The sequence below is a fragment of the Hemicordylus capensis genome, chromosome 11 (assembly GCF_027244095.1).
Source record: "Hemicordylus capensis ecotype Gifberg chromosome 11, rHemCap1.1.pri, whole genome shotgun sequence".
NCBI classification, from domain to species: domain Eukaryota; kingdom Metazoa; phylum Chordata; class Lepidosauria; order Squamata; family Cordylidae; genus Hemicordylus; species Hemicordylus capensis.
In genome coordinates, this window is record NC_069667.1 from 3,356,393 (window position 1) to 3,372,222 (window position 15,830).

A 15,830-nucleotide genomic window follows, 5' to 3' on the forward strand; every position below is an offset into this window, starting at 1 on the left:
TTTGTTCTTAAACCCAGTGGGAGGCTTTCACACTAAGTTTTGCACTTTTAATTAGCAATAGTGTCCACTGGATTATAGATGCCACGAAGAAGTATTGAACTTAAACCCGAGTTATTTCTTTCTAAGCAGAAAAATATGTTGAAATCACTGCACGGAATGCCTTTCTAGAGGCTGCAGGAGGGTGTTGGAAGCAAGTGTGAGCAAGTGCTTCATATAGCATAGGCTAGTCTCTGGGTTGATCTGTTTTTGCTCCTCTGGCCTTGAACTTGCATAGACTCTTCATGGTGGATAACTTCAGTATTTCTGTGAAACATACCAGTAAAATCTTGGCCCTCAAATTACCATTAATACCCAGGAGTAACATCTAGATCAGGACTGCACAGCTTTGACCCTCCAGCTGTTTTTGAACTCGTGTCAGCCTCAGCAACCAATGATGGGAGTTGTAGTCCCGGCAACTGCAGGAGAGCAGCCCCGCTGTAGATTAAGTTATTCATAACTAAATCACATTGAAGTGAATGCTTAGACATCTACTCTGGCTGTTACCCTAAAGTTTAGTGGCAGGACCACCTCTATTCCAAGGGCTCTAGGAATAAATAAAGAACCAGGCCTGTTCTAAGATGAGTTATTCCCATGGAAATGGTCTGCCGGTTTAGATTTAATGGGTGCCCCCCCCCCAAATGAATTTATAATAGAACTAGATAAGACTTACAGACAATTGCAGAGATGAACAATGCAAGAGATGATTTAATGACCTACAACTGCACATAGAAAACAATTTAGGGATTACCTGAAAGAGATAGAAACTAAAAAATTAGAAAAGGGATGACAACAATGATGATGACGGGATTTATCCAATTAGGTTAAAACAAAGAAAAATGTTTCCTTGGCCCAAGACAAGGCAGAACAGAATGGGAAATGTCATCTTGAAAAGGAGCAGTCAATTCCTCTCTGCAGCTGAACTTTTTGGAGGATCCCAGATGGCCCACATCCACTATACTGATTTCCAAAGAGGGAAACAGTCTCTGACATGTTTTCCAGTCATGCATATTGAGCAAGAGTTGTTCTAGTAGTTCCATATTTTTTATCTGGACAGCAAATTACAGGTCAGCCTAATGTTTTGAGGAGATCTGGCAAGGACTGTAGTGTCTCCAAAGAACAGCTGTCGCTCAAGAGAGGCTTGACTAAAGGTGAAGGAGAGTCCCACTCAGCAAATGGCTTGCGGTTTGGTCTCCGATTCCGTGAGCAGGGCCTTGCCAAAGCCTATTAACCAACCCTGGCAAAGAGATCCAGCCTGGAGAGAGAAACCACTCATCACTTCTAAAAGGGGTGGGAAAGGTTCATAATGAGACATGTCAAAGCCCACAAGAAATAACTGCCTGGGGCAATTCTCCAACTGGGACATTTTCCCTGTGGGAATTTTATAGAGTGCAAACACAAATGTTTTCCATAATCTTGGATTGACAATGTTATCTGAGATGTTTTACTATATTGAATATCTCTTCCTGTGGTGTTGCCATTGAATGATGCTGTAAACAACTATACACAGAGCAAACCATCAGAAGCCTTAATAAAAACATATCGGGGAAGATCAATACAATATTCAAAATAATCATGATGGGAAACATTTTTTTTTTAGATGAGTGATGGAGCATCTGCATGATTGCATGCAGAAGATTCCAGGTTCCGTCCCTGGCAGCATCTTCAGGTAGGGCTGGGAAAGACTCCTGCCTGCAACCTTGGAGAAGCCGCTGCCAGTCAGTGTAGACAAGACTGAGCTAGATGGACCAAGGGTCTGACTCGGCACAAGTCAGCTGCCATGTTGTCCCTCAAGCCAAAGCTCCTCTCAATGAAAGGGGTCCACCTGTGTGAGCAGAAAGACCCTCTGCGTGAGTGCAGCACTCTGAACAGAAGGAGCTTCTGCTGACGGAGCACCACCCCACTAAAGACGGGGCACTGCTCCACTAAAGGGGTGTGTGTGTGCCAGCCACTCCCTTCATATTTCACCCTTTGGGCCAAAGCGTGAGACTGACAATCCACTCCTGAGCAAAGAAGGCCAATGTATCCAGACTGTTGGGTTCCAAAAGGGTTCAGGGAGGGCGTGGAATTCTCTCCACTGTGCAAGGGAACAATGTGATGGTCCCCACTGGACTGTGAGTAAAGAACACCGAGGGTAGTTCCTCTGACTAATTGGATGTGGGACTATAGAGAAGATTGGGTGAGATAGGAGTCTCTTTTCAAAGGAATCCTGTTGGGGGAGAGAGAGCGCAAGAGAGTTTAGAAGACAATAGTAAGTAAGCAGTGGTGTAGCTAGGGGACAGGGGGACCCTGACCGCCCCTCTCTCCAGTGGGCCCTCAGAGTGAGGGAGAGAATGAAGAAAACAGGGAGGGGTGGAGCGGGGGGGCCCTCAGGGGCCCAGGTTCTTTGAACATATGTGCTCAATTATAGCTAGACCCCAGTAAGATACAATCTGATCCTGATTGGGTTTTTTCCTTTCTTCTTGCGGTTTGCTAGCTTCTGTTAACATTACCCCAAAGATGCTATTGGGAATAAGGCTTATTTTAAGGTTGAAGACAGAGGAGTTTCAGGTGATTATAAATAGACATGTTCTTATCAATGGATGGTTTACTGATTAAGCTTATAAGCAGAGCCATTCAGAATAACTTTGAAGATTGAGAGTTCAATGCATTGACTGGCATTTAGACATCTTCAGTTCTATGGTGGGCTATATATGCATAAAGTAATTATCTAGACGTTTGGTCAAATATTATATTTGTATTACTCCATATAGATTTTTCCCCCGATGAGTCAAGTTTTAAAGACATTTTGTATTTTTAGAAAGTGCATTAACTTTTGGTGCACTAGATTTTATGAAGCCTATTATGGTGGTGATGAATTCTTCAGTTTTCTCTTAATTGGACAATGCAGTTTTCTCTCAACACCTTGGGATTTTCCTTTTATCTTTAAAAAAAAATGTTTATTGGCTTTATCATCTTCTCTCTCTCCTTTTGCATGGTGGGAGGACTTCTTTACCCAATGCATAATTAACTTTTTAATTTCTCTGAAGTACATTGAGTAAATGTTCAGGGATCACCAATTGGCCTTGTCATCTTCTGTGTGTGAGCCATTCGTCCGGTCAAGCCATGCAGTTAACTGTGCAGTTCTACCGGACAAATGGCCAGCTGCAGGCAGCGTGGGAGAAAGAGAATTCCCCTGAGCAGTAGCCAGGAAGCAAAAGTAGCTGTGCCTCTTTAGCCCCCCAACCCCGGCTCATCGGGACAGGTGACTCCTGACAACAAGCACAATGAAATCTTAGTTAAAACTTGGGGCCGAAGATTTGTCTGGTTTGCGGTGGTGAAACTTGACCCGGTATAGGGTCGACAAGTCTCAAGTGCCTCTGCATCGGATTAATCCCTCTCCACATTGCTAAATTCTGAGCCACCCCATGTTTGCAGAGTAATGGGCAATCCTGTGCCATGAATGCTGTAGGCATTTAACTGGCATAGCCTTTAAATTGCCTGCGTAGGTTGTCTGCTCATGTATTTAAAGACATGAGTTTCTTTTGTGCAAAACTCTTGTGGAAGAGTTTCTGCTCTTGCACAAAATTCTCCAGAATCTTTCAGCTATTCCATTGATTTTTATAATGATGGAAATTAGGTGACCAAAGAAGATATGTGTAGTGAACAGAAAAAAAACTGGGATATCGGAGATTGCCTGACTTGCAATACACCCATTGACCAGTAGAGGGCTGTCTTGTGTAGCAGGAGAAAAGTACATCCATGCGGGAGTAAAACTGATTTCTGTTCACATGTGTGTGGCTGTTGTGATCTCTTTGTAGGGAGTCGTATAGATTCGAGTATAGAGCTATGAAATGTAGATGCTTCATCCATACATAAATGGGGTAAAGTCATGGTGAAGTACCCAAACATGCCGCTGAAGGTGTCTTAATGCTGCCTACACTTTCCCGACGGGAGCAGAGACGCCTGCAATGTCAAACTCTGCGTCACATTAACACAAGACACGTGGGTGCTTGAATTCTTGTGTGTGTTGTGTTTGGCAGCATGAGCACAAATACTTTGGCTGGTGTGGTCTTCTTGTCAGATCCCGCCGAGGAACGGGTTTGATGTGTTCTCTGGCCCACTCTCCTGATTGCTTCTAAATGGGTCAGTCTCCTGTTCTGGGCCTGGTAATAATCAGTGACGGGCCCCAAACAGGACTCTTTATGTAACAGGGTGCTGATTGGAGAGGTCTGGGAAGAGCGAAGATTTCTGCAGTGCTGCTATGCATGATGTGTGTGTGTGTGGTGTTTTTTTAATCCTAAAATTCTGTGATAGCTCAAGAAGGAGGGTGGGAGCTAGGACCTGGCTTGAATAAGAAGCCAGCCATCGCAGGGAAGATTCTATCTGAATTCCAGATCTCCCAATTATGGTTTGGTGATTGAGCCAAGCCTGTGCTGAGCTTTGGGGCTGGGATTCCATTCAGGTCTGCCGAGCAGGATGGAATGTGTGGGGGGCAAACCCAGCCCCCGGGTTCTGTTTGACTCCTCCTGCCCTCCGTGGCACACGAAGTGGGTGCTGCCCTCGCCGCCCTGGGCTGAGCGTAGCTTCAGTGCTGCTCCAAGGGAATGGCTGGCCGTCCTGAGTGTGTACGTCGTGCTTTCAAGCGTCCAGAGCTTTGTGGCAGGGCGGCCGTTTCATGAGGCATGGAGAGGCAGTAGCCTTGGGCACCAGCAGGGTGGCAAAAAGCTCTGAGGGCTGATCTGACCCTTGCAGGCTTGGCAAGGAATGCTGGGGGGGGGCAGAGCCAAGGCTGCCCTCCCCACGAAACTTGCAAGAAGCAGGAGGAGAGGCTGCTGGCCCCTTTCAAGGGTCCATTCTGAAAGGGGGCTGACCCCCACTAGGGCAATGGAGCACCACAGACCCTTGGACCAGCTCTGTTTCACAGGGGGCCGTTGCTCAGTGGAAGAGCAGGTGGGGCCGGCGGTGACCTTGGAGAGCTTCTGCCAGTCAGTGCAGAGAGTACTGAAATAGATGGACAGAAAGATCTGACTCTGTGTCGGGCAACTTCCTACATTGCTATGAGGTGAGATTTGAACCAGGGGAATCCTGATTTGCTGCTCGGTCTCTTCACCACTGTGCTACGCCAGCTCCCCAACTGGGCAGTGTTTTAAGTTACTGGGAAGGCCCAAAGTATGCTAACCCCTGCTAACAGAGCAAAGAGGTGCCTTTTGAAATGGCGATTCTCTTATATGTAGCAGGGGGAGAGCACCTGGCCATGTCCATCCCCAGCACAGCATCCCTCCAGTGGCTGTTGCTGGTGTCAAGCTCTCCAGCTTGGTTTCCTTTTAGCTTGTGAGCCCTTTGAGGACCGGGAAGCATCTTATTTATTTACTTTTTTGTTTGCAAACCGCTTTGATAACTTCTGTTGAAAAGCGATATATTAGTAATATATAAATAGTAGTATTCTTGAAGTACTTGCCATTCAGTTGATGGTGGAAGAGGGGCTCAACTTTGCAGTGTCTCCTCTTTGGGGAGGAGAACTGATCTAGTGGTAGTGAACATGGATTGTCCTCTTTGCTAAGCAGGGTCTGCCTTGGTTTGCATTGTGATGGTTGCTCTGTAAGATACTCCCCAGCAGGGGTGGGGCCATAGATCAGTGGCAGAGCATCTGCTTGCATGCAGAAGGTTCCGAGTTCCCTCCCTGGCAGCATCTCCAGATAGGGCTGACAGAGACTCCTACCTGCAACCTTGGAGAAGCCGCTGCCAGTCTGGGTAGCTTCCGATGGCGTGGGCTGTACTGGCAGCATCTCCAGGTAGGACTGGGAAAGACTCCTGCCTGAAACCTTGGCGAACTGCTGCCAGTCAGTGTTGACTGTACTGAGCTAGCTGGACCAAGGGTCTGACTCCGTCTCAGGCGGCTTCCTATGTCCCTATGAGAGGCTGAAGGGGAAGCCAAACACAGAGGATCCAAACCCTGGCATTCTCCAAGTGGGGCATGGCTTGAAGTGCATGACCAGCAAAGATGGGGAAACTGAGAAAACGCAGGTGGAGGAACTTTGTCCCGTGATGGGACGGGAAGATGAGGGCGAGCTGTGCTGTGCTGGGAATGGCTGCTTCTTGGGTTCTGTGGTCTGAGCAGAGATGAGTGATAGCTAGGCCGATGAACTGGGGCAAGGGGGTGAGTCTCCAGCCTGGATCCTTTCCAGACCAAGCGTGTCAGAACATTCCCCAGCTCTTTCCGTCAGTGCGTGTGTGGCAGAGCAGCCTCTTCTCTCAATGGAAGGAGAGGAAGTTTATATAACGACGGCATTCGGAGGAACTGGAAGGGATCTTTGGGGCCCTCGTGGTCTGACGCCCGAGTGCTTTCTGCCCAAAGTCTTCGTCTTGCTCTCCCCAAAGCCTGGGGAAACGGATGCCACCCTTCTGGCTGGCAGCAGGCTCCCAGCGGAGCCGCTCATCCAATTCCGCCTGACCCACTTAACTCGCGTTCTCCGTGAGCTTATCTGCAGCCCAAATCAAATTAAAAGGCGAGCTGAACTCAAAATTAAAAGTGTAGCTTATTTCTTTGGCACGCTGGCCCTCCCAGCGCAAGCTCTTTGTGTCTCTCCTGGGCGAAGGAGATCACAGGGCGGAGTCGACCACCACCGGCCGGGGTGGACTTGGGGCTGTGCCAGCCAGCCAGGCTGGAGGGAAAGGCAAGACCCAAGTTTTCCATTGGTGGCTGCTTTGATGGGTCACACGTACTCTCTGGGCGAGGGCCGGCTGAGCAGACCCACAGCGGAGGTCTTAACTTGTCTCCTGGGGGTGGTGGAGTGATAACCAAGAGTTACGCTTGTCCAAGGAAAAGCTCTTTGAGAAAAGAGGGAAGGGGCCGGCGGGGGGGGGGAGAGTGTGGGGAAGCGGGAGGCAAGGGGCCCTCCACGTTGGGCTGTGAGAGCCAGCTGCGTGGCCTGTCATTCTTGCATAGGGTTGTGTGGGCTCTTGGGTTCAAATCCCACACCCTGAGGGACGCTGTTCCCCTCCTTCAGTTGCCAGTTCGGATGGAGGAGGCGGCGAAAGTGACCTTTCTGGAAATGGGTCTTAGGGACAGAGGAAGCTGCCTTCTGCTGGGTCAGACCACTGGTCCCTCGAGCTCAGTATTGTCCACACAGACTGGCAGCGGCTTCTCCAGCGGCCCGCTCTGGAGATGCTGCCGAGGGAAGGAACGTGGCACCTTCTGCATGCAAGCAGGCAGGTGCTCTTCCTGAGCGGCTCCATCCCCTGAGGGGGAAGACCTTACAGGACCCATGCATGTCGTCTCCCATTCATATGGAGCTAGGATGGACCCTGCTTGGCAAAGGGGACAACGTGTGTTTGCTCCCACAGGGCCAGCTCTCCTCCTCCATCTTCCTGGCCAGTGGTGTGGTGGGTGCCGGAGGCACCTGTTGCTTGCTTCTCAACGTGGCCCTTTGGGGCAAGTAGGTGGTGACCAACGTCGCCCATCTTTTCCTGCAGGAGTGGCTGCTGTGGGCGGTACCAGTGTAGAGCCTGTTGTAGGCCTGTACAGAGCAGCCCCACTCCTGTTGGAGCCCCCCTCCCACCCGCTTCGATGCCGGGTTTTGAGTGGAGGTCCTGCTTTGTAGTGCCTGCCTAGGGGGCCAGAATTTTGGCTTCTCCCCCATCTTGCCCCCCATGGACCTCTGTAGGCCCTTAATAAAGCAGGAGGCATCCTGGATTCTCTTTCTTTTCACCTGAGCACAGGAAGGTGGCCGTTTTCTGTGGCATAATTCAGAGAGGAGAGTTGGTCTCATGGTCGCAAGCATGACTTGTCCCCTTAGCTAAGCAGGGTCCACCCTGGTTGCATATGAAGGGAGACTAGAAGTGTGAGCACTGGAAGATATTCCCCTCAGGGGATGGAGCCGCTCTGGGAAGAGCAGAAGGTCCCAAGTTCCCTCCCTAGCAGCATCTCCAAGATAAGGCTGAGAGAGATTCCTGCCTGCAACCTTGGAGAAGCCACTGCCAGTCGGGGTAGATGATACTGAGCAAGATAGACCAAGGTCTGACTCAGGATATGGAAGCTTCCTATATCCCTAAAACAATTCTTGGAAGCAGCTGATGAGGAACATGTTGGGCAGGGAGGACAGTACACCCAGGCTCGGCTTACGCAGGAGGCTGCTTTATACTGAATCAGACCCTTTGCCCGCCTTTCTTAATACTGTCTACACTGTCTGGCAGCAGCTCTTGAGGTTTTCAAACAGGGTTCTTACTGGGAGATACCAGGGACTGAACCCGGGACCTTCTTTGGCATGCAGAGGAGAAGCTCTTCTGGTGAGCTACAGTCTTTCCTCAGGACTGCTGCTGCTTCTCACGGAGAGGCCAGAAGAGGAACTCTTGCAGAGTGCAGGGCAGGCCTGCTCAACTTAGGTGCCCCCCGCACAGCAGTTTTTGGACTACAACTCCCATAATCCCCAGGCACAGTGGCCCATAGCCAGGGATTATGGGAGTTGTAGGCCAACACCTGCAGGAGGGCCAAAGTGGAGCAGCCCTGGGGTAGGAACGGGAGGCCGGCAGTGCTCAGCGTGGGGCCAGGCCTGGTGAAGAGACGCTGCTGTCACCACCAGACACTGGCTCATCTAGGGGAAGCATCCCAGGTAGGGCTGGGCCAAGTGGGGAGGAGAGCTGGCCTTGCGGGAGCAAGCAGCAGTGGTCCCTCCTGCTAAGCAGGTTCCCCCTTGCTTTGCATTTGGATGGGTGACCGTGTGCGTGAGCACCATCAGGCATTCGCCTTTGGGGTTGGGGCCGTCTGCCTGCTTGCCTGCAGAAGGCCCCTGCCTGCCACCTGGGAGAAGCCACTGCCAGCAGCCAGGCCAGCAGGGCGCCACTTGGCAGAAGGCAGCGGCTGCCCATCTCCCGATGAGGGTGTGCGGGAGCCTTTCGGGCTGCAGTGACACCAGAGCCCTGCTCCGCTCTCCCGCCCCGTCCCAGCACGATTGCCGCAAAGTGCTTCTCTAAATAATGCAGCACGACACTGGCAACTCCTCCTGTCTCGTGGCGGTTCGAGCTTCCCTCTCGCTCCGCTGGCCGGCCTCATGCCTTTGCCACGCTTTGCACTCGGCCGGGCCAGAGGGCCACACACACACACACACACACACACACCCCACACGAGAGGCCCGGCTGTGGCGTGATCTTGGCTGATGATCTCGGGTATCTGCTGCAGGGAGGGAAGGACTCCCCACTCCGGTCAGCGCCTCGCTTGTTTTTCTTCTCCTCTGGCTGCCCTGCTGCCCAATGAGGCTGCCCAATGAGAGCGCAGCACCACTCCAGGGGGGTGCCGTGGGGTCACAGAGAGACACACACCTGGATGCCACCTCAGCCCCTGTGAGCAGGAGTGGGAGGCGTCCCACTGCCCCGCCGTTCTCCCATGCACGGCCACGTCTCGCAGGCAAAAGCAGCGGCCTCTGCGTCCAGGTCCCGGCCCTCTGCCCACGGATCCGTTTTGGAGGCCTGCCATTCAGCGACGGCACACTTCTGGGCTGCCGAGGGGATAGCCGTAATTGGCCCCGGGGGGGAGGGCTACTGGGGGGGGGAGCTTGCCCTTTACCCCCCCCCCCCTCCGAATACAAAGGTGGGGAGGGAAGGGGAGGGCCCAGCTTCACTCCTTGTCCCTGGGTCCCCCGCCAACCTTGCTGGTGGCGGCTTCCTTGGGGGCCTGCAGTGGGCCAAGGCGTCCTGCAGAAGCTGCACAGGGAGGCGGAGGAAATCGAGCCCAGCGGACTTGCGGGCAGGCGCCTGAGGCTACGGGGGTGGGTGGCTGGTGGCGGTGCAGCAGCAGGGGAATGCGGGAAGAGGGTGCCGCTTCCGCGCCGGGAGGGGCTGCCTCGACGGAGGTCCATGTGGGGCATGGCACGGACAGGTGGTGGGAAGTGGGGGTGGGGGCCTGGGGCAAGGCTCTTGCGTCGCTGCCTCCTGCAAGCTGGGTGTTGCTGCAGCAGCAGTGTGGCTTGGTATCCAGTGAGTGGTGGGGGGCTCACTGGAGGGGCATCTGCTTTGCACACAGGAGGCCCTGGCAGTGTCTCCAGGTAAGGCTGGGAGGGACCCTTGGGCCTGAGACCTTGAAGCAGCTGCTGCCAGTCAGTGTAGACCAGGGGTTCTCAACGTTGGGTCCTCAGTGTTTTTGGACTTCAACTCCCGTCATCCCCAGCCAAAGGCCACTGGGACTGGGGATTATGGGAGCTGAAGTCCAAAAACATCTGGGGACCCACCGTTGAGAACCCCTGGTGTAGACAAAACTGAGCGCGATGGACCAAGAGTCCCACTCAGTATGCGGCCACTTCCTGTGTTCTCCACTTCTACCTTGTACTACGTTGGCTGCCTTGGCCAAGTCTCCCGCCACCATCTTGTCCAGCTCCCCCCACCCCGCCCAACATCTGAGAAGCTTGCAAGCTGGGCACAAGAGCCCCAGTGCTCCTCTGCTGTTTGTTTGCCGCAGGGTCTGGTATTCAGAGGTAGATCCCCCCCCCGGACATGGAGGTTCCATGATGCCTGATAGGAGGTGCTGATGATGGGGCATATAGGAAGAGCTTTAGGTGAGTAGATATTGTGGGGGAGGCTTGGCAAAGTGAGTGGGCCCTGGGGAAAGAGATGGGGGCAGGACTTCACAAGGTGGGGGCAGGACCTGTAGCAGCCCCTCCTCCAGGGACACCCCAGCCCCTCTTCTGTGTTACTAAAGGGTCTTCTCTGCCTGTTGCTGGCTCCTTTTTGCAAAGCCTGTTCCTGAAGGAGCCTGGTAGGCTGAGCAGCAGGAAACAGCTGTGGGGGGCCCAGCCACGGTCTGGAGAGGCCTGGGTGCCTCTTCCCCATGCCCCCATATTTTCAAGGGGCCTCTTGTTCACTGGAGGTGTGAAGCCATCGGTTTGCAGCGCGTCTGCATCAGATGGGTTTTCGAATTCCATTTCATAAACAGATGGGCGTTGAAGAGCTCAGCTCTGCCCCGGGGCCCTTTCCGCACTGAGGAATGAAGTCATCCTCCCAGAACTGGCAGCCAGTCTCTTCTCTGGTGTGCTCTTTGACACTAGGGAGGAGAGCTGGTCTTGTGGCAGCAAGCATGGCTTGTCCCCTTAGCTATGCAGGGTCTGCCCTGGTTGCATACGAAGGGGAGACTAGAAGTGTGAGCACTGCAAGATATTCCCCTTGGAAGATGGAGCCGCTCTGGGAAGTGTATCTAGGTTCCAAGTTCCCTCCCTGGCAGCATCTCCAAGATAGGGCTGAGAGAGAGACTCCTGCCTGCAACCTTGGAGAAGCTGCTGCCAGTCCGTTAAGACAATCCTGAGCTAGATAGACCAATGGTCTGGCTCAGTATATGGCAGCTTCCTAGGTTCTCAGATAGAGGTGGGAAGATAACGAGAATCCCAGGGCAAAGCTTGTTTTAAATGAACCTTTGAATCTTTTTTTTTTTAAATAGCATTGCTCTGTCCACAGTGTGTGTGTGTGTGTGAAGTTCTTTGGGGTTTTTGTTTTTTTTGCATATGGACATGAATCGTGCAGTAGCACTTAGTGGGGAATGTTTGAGACTAAAAGCCCAAGAGAAACATCAGCAAGAAGAAATCTAACATGGCGAAGGGAACTCTTAAAGTGGCTGGAGCTGCTTCCCTAGGAGGAAAGGCTAAAATGTCTGGCGTTTCTTAGGCCTCATGCTTGAAAGAAGCTCAGGACTCCAGCATGGTTTGGGAAATGGAACAGGAACAAACAGAGACGTCTTTCTATATACATTTCCAACTGCTATACATGAAACGGTCACTAAGGTGCTCTTTGTTGTTGTTGTTTTTTAAAGGCAGCCTTTTTTAAAGGGAGGGGAGCAGCTGCCAGGAAGCAGAGGTGGCTGTTCCTCCTTCACACACACACACCGCCGCTTGTTAGGGCTGCTTTCAGGGGGTGGGTCTCCAGACTGGATGCATCACCAGGCCAAGCCGATGTGGAGCCCCGCTGCAAGGGCAAAGCCCACTGGAGGGGTGAGGTTGCAGGGCGAGAAGGGAGGGGCTAGGCCTCCCACCTGCTGCTTCACGAATGCAAAAGGACAGCCACCAGTGTGCCGCCTTAGACTGCGAGTCCCTTGCAGACAAGGAACCATTTTATTTATTCTTTCCTGCTGTAAACTGCTCTGGGAACTTCTTGTTGCAAAGCGGAATATGGAGATGTGTGGCCGCAGTCCTCCGCAGCTCTCGGGCAGAGAGTCAGAGACCCGGTTTTGCAGCCGGGGAGGCCGTTCGAGCCCTCGGTTGCCGCCTGGGGTGGTGAAATGGAGAGGAGGGTGCAACTTCTAGGCCGTCCCTCAAGACCGGTTTCCTCCTCAAGGTGGAGGCAGAGCTGGAGTCGGCCCTGTGGTGTGCCGCTCGTGCGCTCTGAAGGCAACAGCAGCCAACAGCGGCAATCATCAGTGCAATCGAGGAAATGTTGGCAGCCAAGAAGCCAGCCCGCCTTCCCAAAGGCTGATTCATTCAGACATTCAAAACGTGTGGCTTGTAGTTTTCATCTTCCTTCCTCTTTGGCACACGGAGCTGGGTGCACGGCTGCGGAAGAATTTTTTTTTTTTTTTAAATGGAACTCGTGTCACTTTAGGGAGAGAACGCTGAAATCCCCTTTGGGGCTGAATAAAATATGAGATGTCTTCGGTCACTGTCCTTTTAAAAATGGTAGCTCTGCTGAGGCCTGGTTGGAATGTCATGTCAAGTGTGTTAAAAGCAGGGGGAGTACTCTTAAAAAACCAAATAAATAAAAATGCATGCATACGGCATCGTGTTGAAGCCGGCTTCCAACGCTGATGTGTGCGATGGTAGTGCATCAGTACAGGGCATTCCACAGGGATATAGGAAGCTGCCACATACCAAGTCGGACCATTAGCCTATCTAGCTCAGGATTGTCTACCCAGACTGGCAGTGGCTTCTCCGGGGTTGCAGGCAGGAGTCTCTCTCAGCCTTGTCTTGAAGATGCTGCCCTCCCTGGCACTTGGAACCTTCTGCATGCAAGCAGGCAGGTCCTCATCCTGGAGTGGCCCCATCCCCTAAGGGAATCTCTTCCAGAGCTCACACAGGTAGTCTCCCATTCCAATGCAAGCCAGGGTGGACCCTACTTAGCAAAGGGGACCATCCATGCTTGCTACCACAAGCCCAGCTCTCCCCCCCCTCCCCGCCGCCCCCACACCCTCCAGGATTGTGGATCTCATGCTGCATGCATTCCAGGTAAGGCTGGGAGAGAGTCCTGCCTGAGAACATGGAAAGCGGCTGCCAGTCAGTGAAGACAATACTGAACTACTGCCTGACTTGGTATAAGGCATATTACTGGTATATTCTTGGGGGCTGTGTCTGTAGCTCAGAGGTAGAGCATCTGCTTTACACAAGTCCCAGGTTCCCTCTCCGGCAGGCTGGGCTGGGAAAGATCCCTGTCTGATACGTTGCTGCCAGTCAGTGTAGACAAGACTGAGCTAGACAGACCAATGGTCTGACTCAGTATAAGGCGGCTTCCTATGCAACAGTCCTTCCCTTACTGACCGTGGAGGAACACCCATGTTTCCTGGGCCAAAGCTTCATAATTGCTGCAAATCCGAAGAGGAAAACTCCACACCTCAAAGCAGGGCCTGTGGGCTGGTGCGGGGGGAGAGATGTTTGGTTTGTGGCTTGCATATCCTGGGCATCTGTAAGGAAAAGCCTTCTGAAAGGAGCACACCTTCTTGCTGAATGTCGCCGCCTTGCAACATGTGTTGCAAGACTTGGAATACTGTCGCCCCAGCCTGTGTCTCTCTGCAGCCCCAATGGGTACCAAAGAGCAACTAGGGAGCTTCAGCCTTATTGACAAAAGGCAACTCTCAGTGGCGCTATGCATCCTGCATCCCCCTCACCCCGCTTGCTGCTTCTTTCTCCCATTAACCTGAACCAGGGCCAGCACCCATCCTGCGCCACTCGAGAACAGAAGAACAGCCCTGCTGGATCAGGCCCAAGGAGGCCCATCTAGTCCAGCATCTTGTTTCACACAGGGGCCCACCAGATGCTGCTGGAAGCCACAGGCAGGAGTTGAGGACATGCCCTCTCTCCTGCGGTTACTCCCCTGCAACTGGTACTCAGAGGCACCCTGCCTTTGAGGCTGGAGGTGGCCTATAGCCCTCCGACTAGTAGCTGTCAATAGACCTCTCCTCCATGACGTTATCCAAACCCCTCTTCAAGCCATCCAGGTTGTTGGCTGTCACCACATCTCGTGGCAGAGAATTCCACAAGTTGATGATGCGCTGTGTGAAAAAGGACTTCTGTTTGTTGGTTCTAGATTTCCTGACAATCAGTTTCACTCCCTCTCTGTGCCAGGGAGTCCTCATATGACCACTGCTGCATGTCAACACTTTTCCAAATTAAAAGACAAGCAGGAGAGCGACAGACACCCCTGCTGTTTGCTTGTGGAGAAAACCTGGGCTGCAACTTACTCTGGTGCCATGTCCCAAAGAGCAAACGAAACTGCTGTATGTTCTGGCATGTGCTTTAGGGCAGAGATTCTCAACATTGGGTCCCCAGATGTTGTTGGACTTCAGCTCCCATAATAACCAACGAAGGGCCGCTGGGGCTGGGGATTATGGGAGTTGAAGTCCAATAACATCTGGGGACCCAACATTGAGACTCCCTGCTTTAGGGAATGGTGTGTTGCTCAGGTAGTCTCAGCACCCTCTTGTTGGAACAGGAATGTGCAAGCTTTAGAATTACACAGAACTAAAAAAACAGGAACCTATAGGCTTTAGAATTACACAGAGCAACAAAAAAATAGCCCTAATGGATCAACTAACAGAGTGTGTGATCTGAGAAAACCAATTGTTTTGCAAGCTTGTTTGAGTAATGACTAATAAATATATAAAATAAACCTCCCAAATAAGCTGCTGCCTGGTACTGTTAACAGCAGCTTGATGAGTAGGCATTAGTGGGTGATCATGTCCCTGCCGCAAATAGGATCACCTGCTGATTCTGCAGATCAAGCATCTGTCAATGGCAGAAGAACAGGCCAGGCCAATTCTCTTTGGGTCAGTTGGCAACCTTGGCCCCAGCCTCATGTTCAAAACCTTGCTTTGGCCGTCCATTGTGCCACGTTATGAAAGAGAGAAAAACAAAGACGTGTTTTATAACCCAAACCTTCTTTTTATTCTCCACTTAAAAAACAAAACAAAAACATCTTCCAAAAAAAAAAAAAAAAATCCCCCCAAACATGCCAATTTATGGAATCAACATTCACATTTGAAGAGGACAATCATATTTTAAGAACACAAATACTTCACTTCTGAGTACAAATAAACACCCCTCTACGGGAATATATGAAACATCAGTCGGGCACAGACGAACAGAAGGAAAAGAACTCCCCAGCTTTTTGTTGTCATTACTTTGTTATAATGTGGCGGGGGGGGGGGGGGGAGAGGAGAAGAAAAGCAACTCCAGACAAACAAACCAAAACCTTCTGTCAAGTGACTCCTCACTGACGAACCTGCCTGCCTGCTTCTTTCATGCCTCTTCCATGGGAGACTTTTCATGTGGCGTGGGCTGGCGACAGCTTTCCCAGAGAGCTGGGCTGAAAGCGAGGCCGCTGCGTGTGGTGTGCACAGCCACCTCCCTTTTGCCTCTGCTAAAGAGCTTTTTCTGGGCTCCCAAACACTCTTTGGGCCAGAGAGGGCACACACACACACACACACACACACACACACACACACACACCCCTCTCTCTGCTCTCTACGTGAAGCAAGCTTTCAAATACAGCCCTCATAGGAACATAGGAAGCTGCCCTATACTGAGTCAGACCCTTGGTCTATCTAGCTCAGTACTGTCTTCACAGACTGG